This window comes from Podarcis bocagei (assembly GCF_964188305.1).
Source record: "Podarcis bocagei genome assembly, chromosome: 5".
Taxonomy (NCBI): domain Eukaryota; kingdom Metazoa; phylum Chordata; class Lepidosauria; order Squamata; family Lacertidae; genus Podarcis; species Podarcis bocagei.
Genome location: NC_138129.1, coordinates 89,632,831 through 89,639,152, shown reverse-complemented (window position 1 = coordinate 89,639,152; position 6,322 = coordinate 89,632,831). Strand labels below are relative to the sequence as shown.

Here is a 6,322-nt window from a genome sequence, read left to right as displayed (position 1 = left end):
TTGACCTGATCGACATCCTATACCCATGCTTCCATATCTATATTATAACCAATATCTATTGTCCAATATATCATTGAGGAATTTACTTCCTCATCCTTTGTGACCCATTCCAATAATGTCTTATACATTTTGGACAGCACTTTTACATTACATTCCAACAGATTTCTCTCCAGTTGTGATATTTGTTCCCCAAACCCTCGTATCCTATGTTTCTTAAATAATTGGTTCAAATGATGATGTGGTATCCATGTTGTTAAATGACCTGAAAATTCCTTTAATTCTTTTAATTGATACTCTCCTCCCTCTTGTTTTAATAAAAATATATAAAAGTTTGTTATCTTGATTTCTTATTTTTCCGGTAAGATTTGCCATTTCTGCATATTCCATAAGTTTTTGTATCCATTCTTCTTTCGCTGGGACTTCTTCTTCTTTCCATTTTTGGGCAAGTAACATTCTTGCCACTGTAGATGCACCTATACTATTAGGGGAAAGAACCGCCAGGGATAAAAAAATGACCAAAGACTAGCATATTTGTAATAAAAACCTTTATTAGAATAAAAAAAATTAATTAGGGAAGGGGGAAACTGGGCCTTGGTAGGGAGAGCTCAGCTTGAGCTGCTGGCCTCACTGTTGCCGCTGCCTGGAAGAGAAAAGAACAGAAAAGATTCTTAATATTTCCATTTATTATTACTGCAAGGATCTCCAAGTGGCCCACATTATTCTCCCTTCCTCATCCAATCCCTAAACTCTTCTTAAATCAGGGAGCTGCCTCCCCCCCCCGCCCCCCAGCTAGCCAGATTCTCTCTAGCCTCCCTGTTCTTCGTGAACAAAGATCAACACTCACCACTGGTGGAATCACTGGTGGCATCCATCCCCTGGTCCTTTGGTCTCACATAAATCGTTTGCACTCTAATCCTCCTTCCACCAACCACCACAGTATCTTTGTCCAGGGGATGGATTTTAATGGAGCGGCAACAGGAGGCCAGCAGCTCTCGCAATCTGCGCAGACAGCGGGATCTAGGAAAGAAAAGAAAGAAGGTCACGAAACTGATTATTTCCTCGATACTCTCTATCCCTGCACTGCCAGCTATTTCCCTGAAAGCATCTAAGGGGGCCCTGAGGACAATCTTTAAAAATTAATCTAACCATGACCTGGTTCCCTATGTGTCTAAATCTTAAGGGATAGCTAAAGAAACAGGGGGAAGAATAAGAGATTCTACTTACAAGCGAGATGACTGAACCTTCATTATCTCCAGAAATACACTCTCACCAAATTCACTGATTAAATTCAAATAGTTGCTCTTCCCAAAGTTCTCAGCCAAGTCACTCAGCAGGGGGACGTGTCACAAGAGAGGACATGACAGCATCACTTTAGCTACCTCGCCTAACAATGGGCATCACTCCTCTTATTATTATTTTTCAAATGTATATTTCAGTGGGTTAAGTGGTTTTATTTAATTAATTTAGAATATGCTTACCAGTGGTTTTTTTTTATGAATCCGGGGACACTTTTTTTTTTTTTTTTAGCTGAGTAGCAACAGGGAGTCCGTAGTGGGGATGGTGAAGCAAAAGATCCTGGGCCCAAGCACACATGCATATTGTATAAAGGTGCAAAGTCCTTCTTTTGCACCCTGTGGAAAATAAATGCACAGTTTTTTAAAAAAACTGGGCAACGGCCACCCACCCACAACTCCCAAGCTTCCCCCAATCAGTCAAAACAAAGGGGGAAGGGGGCAGGAGATCTGTACCACCAGACGTCCCCGATTCCCCTTCGATAGTGTTGCGCACATCGCATGGGGACTTCTGGTGAGGAAAAATGGCGGGCACCACAGCAGCATGTGGCAAGCAGCTCCTGAAGCCAGCCAGAGCCAACTGCACTGCCAGGCTGGCTCCGGGCTGCTGAGGCTGCCGCTGCCACATTTCCCGGGGACAGATTTGCAAATCTGGTAACATTCCGGGGATGGAATTTGTCCGGAGACAGATTTGCAAATCCGGGGACTGTCCCCAGAAACCGGGGTCATCTGGTAACTCTAGCCAATACCCCTTTTGAAAATAAAGTAATGCCCAGTTATTTTTGTTTCAAATTGTCATTAATTCACATAATGATTTGTGCAGCAGGAAAAGGATGGCAAATGTCTCCATCTGTCTCACATGCCTCTTTCTCTCTTTTCTTCTTTGCACAGTTGTGTTCTCTGCTAATTAAATGGGTGAGTGCAAAGAAGTTGGAGGACTATAATGAACCTTGTCATATAATAGGATGCAGTGACAGGGCCACCTGCCCTAGACACAATCCAGATAAGGACACAAAATGGGCAACAAATGGCAATTATGAACATAGCTTTTAAAGATCTGACCTTTCTTTTCAGTTTGGAATTGTCATACAGATTTATTTTCAAGAGGGTGGATGAAAAGCCAGGTAACAGCTTGTTCACAGGCCAAACAGAGAGGGATATTTTTTTCTCGTGTAGCTTTCAAATTGCTCTGTGTCTGCAGAGTGAGACATATAAAGCACATTTGTCCACTGAATATGGATGGTACGTGATGAGAAAATTACCGTAGATATACATGACCTCTGTTGGGATGATGCTGATGGGACAGAAACAACCAGCAGTTTGGTGGGAAGGTGAGTAACGGTAAAGGTAAAGAGACCCCTGACCATTAGGTCCAGTTGTGACCGACTCTGGGGCTGCGGTGCTCATCTCGCTTTATTGGCCAAGGGAGCCAGCGTACAGCTTCTGGGTCATGTGGCCAGCATGAATAAGCCGCTTCTGGCGAACCAGAGCAGCACACGGAAATGACGTTTACCTTCCCGCGGGAGCAGTACCTATTTATTTACTTGCACTTTGACGTGACTTCGAACTGCTAGGTTGACAGGAGCAGGGACCGAGCAACGGGCTCACCCCGTCACGGGGATTCGAACCGCCGACCTTCTGATTGGCAAGTCCTAGGTGAGTAGTAGGTTCTAAATGTTCTGGTTGTTTTATATTGTTATTGTGTGACCAGGCGGTGACCGCCCCAGCCCTCAGGGACCACCAGAAAGGAATAATGACTCTGACAAAGCGTTTCTCCAATAAATGAGAGCACGTGTTGCGGTGTGGGCCACCAGGCCAGGCCTCTTGTTGCCAGGCAGGTTAATAGTTGTTGCCTGGCATCATGATTGGGTAACCGGGTTGCTGGGGCAAATTGTATGTTGCAAATTGGGTGGGTGGGACCATAGTCTTTAAATATTGGTGCACTCTGGTTTCTCTTTCTCTTTGCAGAGTGCATCGGATCACCCGCCCGCCCGCCCTCTTTCCGGTTGACCTTGCTTTGCCTGTCATGGGGTCTTCTGCTTTGGAGCAGGGGCCTAGTAGGAATTTTGCCATTTTTTGATTGGCTGTGCCATTTGGTTTTTGCCTACTACTCAGCAATTCGTCACAACTTGTAAGGTTGCGGTTAGGCATTGGTTATAATATGCTGGTGGTGGAGGGGTCAGGCTGGGCCTGTATTCCTTTAATGGAATCCCTTGCAGCAGCAGCATTAGAGGGGCAGGCACAGCCAATCCATGCCCCTCAAGCAACCAAACCATAAACCAGTGCCTAACCACAACCTTACAAGTTGTGACGATTTGCTACGCAGTAGGCAAAAACCAAATGGCCCCAGCCAATCCGCCAGCTGGACAAAATTCCTACCGGGCCCCTGCCCCAAAGCAGATGACCCCATGACAGGCATAGCAAGGTCAAAGCGAACGACCCCTAAATATGGGGGGGGGGACGGGCATTCCGATGTACTGGGTGAAAAGAGGAAGCTCTACGCCTCGTGCAGGGAGTTTTAACATTTCTGGCTGTCAATCAACAAATAGCAACATTAACTTCTTCCCAACGACAAGGGAAGCCCAATCGCATCAGCGGCCAATGATCAATTAGCCCACCCCACAACTTTGGAGTTTCCTGTCAGCCCCCACCGCAACACGTGCTCTCCATGAAGGAGAACATGCTTTACCATAAAAGTGTCCTTGAAACGCAATATCAAAATTCCTCTGAGAAACCCCACTCAGCACTGAGGAAGCTGCTGGATGAAGACAATGGAACAACAAACCTGCCTTATTCTCCATCTGGTCCATCTAGCCTTGTACAGTCTATATTGACTAGGAGGTCTCAGACAGAGAACCACATCATCTTCTACCTGATCCTTCTAACCAGAAATGCCTAGGACCTTCTGTATAGATATCATCTGCTCTGTATCATCAAATTGACTTTGGACTCCTCCTCTGAACACTCAAGATGTTGGACTGTAGCATGGACTGATATTGCAAGAGCTACACCGATTTGGTGGATGGGTGGGAGAGGAAATAAATACACCTGAAAATTATCACTGTTTTCCAAGGAATGCCATGGTCATGTTCCTCAGCCCTTTCAGCTAGAGCCAATATTTTCATTGAATTCAAATCAAATCAGCCACAGCTGGGCTGTGTATCATATCATAAACAAAGTGCCAGAAATATCATCTGTACATAGGTGCATTAGACTTTGAAATCTCTTATAAGCTTCACAGTTCCTAAATGCAACTGAATTACTAGTAGGTTCAGTTCCAAATTGGCAGTTCCATCTAGGCTGGAGGGAAAGAGACACGGGTAACTCAAATCCAAATGTTGTTAGCCTTTGAAAAAGCTGAAAGCTTTATTCTTGCCTTTTGTTCACTAGCGTCTTGGGACAATGCAGCTGAGAATAATTTTGTTTTGAAGTGAGCAGAGCACTCAGTTAACATGCACAAGGCAGGATCAGGCCACATATTTTCAGTTGGAAAAATGACAAGTCACACAACAGATTGAGTTGTCACTTTTAGGTCTGATCTGAGAAATGAAAATTGAGCAGGGGGAAAAAATGCCTAAAATTTAGACATCGGAATCGTACCCCAATTATAATGTCCTTCATTCAGTGTGACAGGAAAGATAGTTATAGCTTTGCAGAGCTGAGGACAGGATTTCACAGGATTAAAAGAACTTTTACTTGGGTATAAATTCCATTGGCAACAGTATTCCCTGATTGTTATTCAGAAATACAAGGAGATTCCAATTAGCTATTATTTGAGGGTAAATCTTAAAGCTTTAATCCTATCCAACTTTCGACAGCATCATACCTGACCAAATAGAGATGCCAACTGCAAAATGCAATTTTTAAGACCTAACATCACCCTAATTTAAATTAAGTTAAACAACTAAAAAGCAGAGAGTCATAGATTGTTTATATTTTGTGAAGCTCAGTCCACAGTGAATTAAAAAAGGCAAGGTCGGTTCTGAACTAACTTACCTTCAGTCAGATTCAAGAATATATGAGGAATTACTGGAGGCACTTAAAAATCAGAGGAAAATGATTTGTGTGCATACAACAGAATAAGGAGAGAAGGCGCAAGAATAGTTGGGTAAACTTTGCCCGATAATAAATGTTGGAAATGTAATGAGACTGAAGGTACATTCCTTCACCTTTGGTGGACATGCCCAAGGATTAAGGCATTCTGCGAGATGATTTATAATGAAATGAAAAAGGTATTTAAATATACCTTCCTTAAGAAACCAGAGGCCTTTCTCCTGGGCATGGTCGGCCAATTGGTGTTAAAGAAGGACAGAACTTTTTTTATGTCTGCAACAACAGCAGCAAGAATACTCATCGCGAAATATTGGAAGACACAAGATTTACCCACCAGGGAAGAATGGCAGATGAAGTTGATGGACTACATGGAATTGGCGGAAATGACTGGCAGAATCCGAGACCAGGGAGAAGAGTCGGTGGAAGAAGACTGGAAAAAGTTTAAAGACTATTTACAGAAATACTGTAAAATTAAAGAATGTTAGAAAGATGTTGGAATGAAGTTATATGGCTTTAGCAGAAATGTTATACAGTGGTGCCTCGCAAGACGGAAAACTCACTAGATGAAAGAGATACTTTCTTTCAGTATTCAGGATACTGTGTAAAGCAACTGTGTTGTACAAAAGAGGAAATATCAAATGGATCATCCAGTCATTTTAATGAAGAAAGATGTGCAATAGTTAGGACTTTGGGGGATGATAAGCTTCTCCCTCTTCCCTCATCTCTATTTTCAAACGCTGACTTTTTAATGAAAGAGAAACATGAATGCTCATGGATGTACTGTAAGCAAAATGTGTTTTTATTTATTTTTTAAGAATGCACAATCCCCACCCACCCAATTTCTGAAATAGTAAAGGTAAAGGGACCCCTGACCATTAGGTCCAGTCACGGACGACTCTGGGGTTGCGGCGCTCATCTCGCTTTACTGGCCGAGGGAGCCAGCGTACAGCTTCCAGGTCATGTGGCCAGCATGACTA

At 43.4% G+C, this 6,322-nt stretch overlaps 1 long non-coding RNA gene across 1 annotated transcript; it reads right to left on the bottom strand.

Annotated features, from left to right (window-relative positions):
* Nucleotides 1-597: 597 nt before the first annotated feature.
* Nucleotides 598-1,416, bottom strand: LOC308587125. Its single transcript, XR_014008199.1, has 3 exons — nucleotides 1,225-1,416; nucleotides 845-1,017; nucleotides 598-640 (listed from the first exon to the last, which is right to left on the bottom strand). It is a non-coding gene; the product is annotated as an uncharacterized lncRNA (long non-coding RNA).
* Between the last annotated feature and the right edge of the window lie 4,906 nt (nucleotides 1,417-6,322).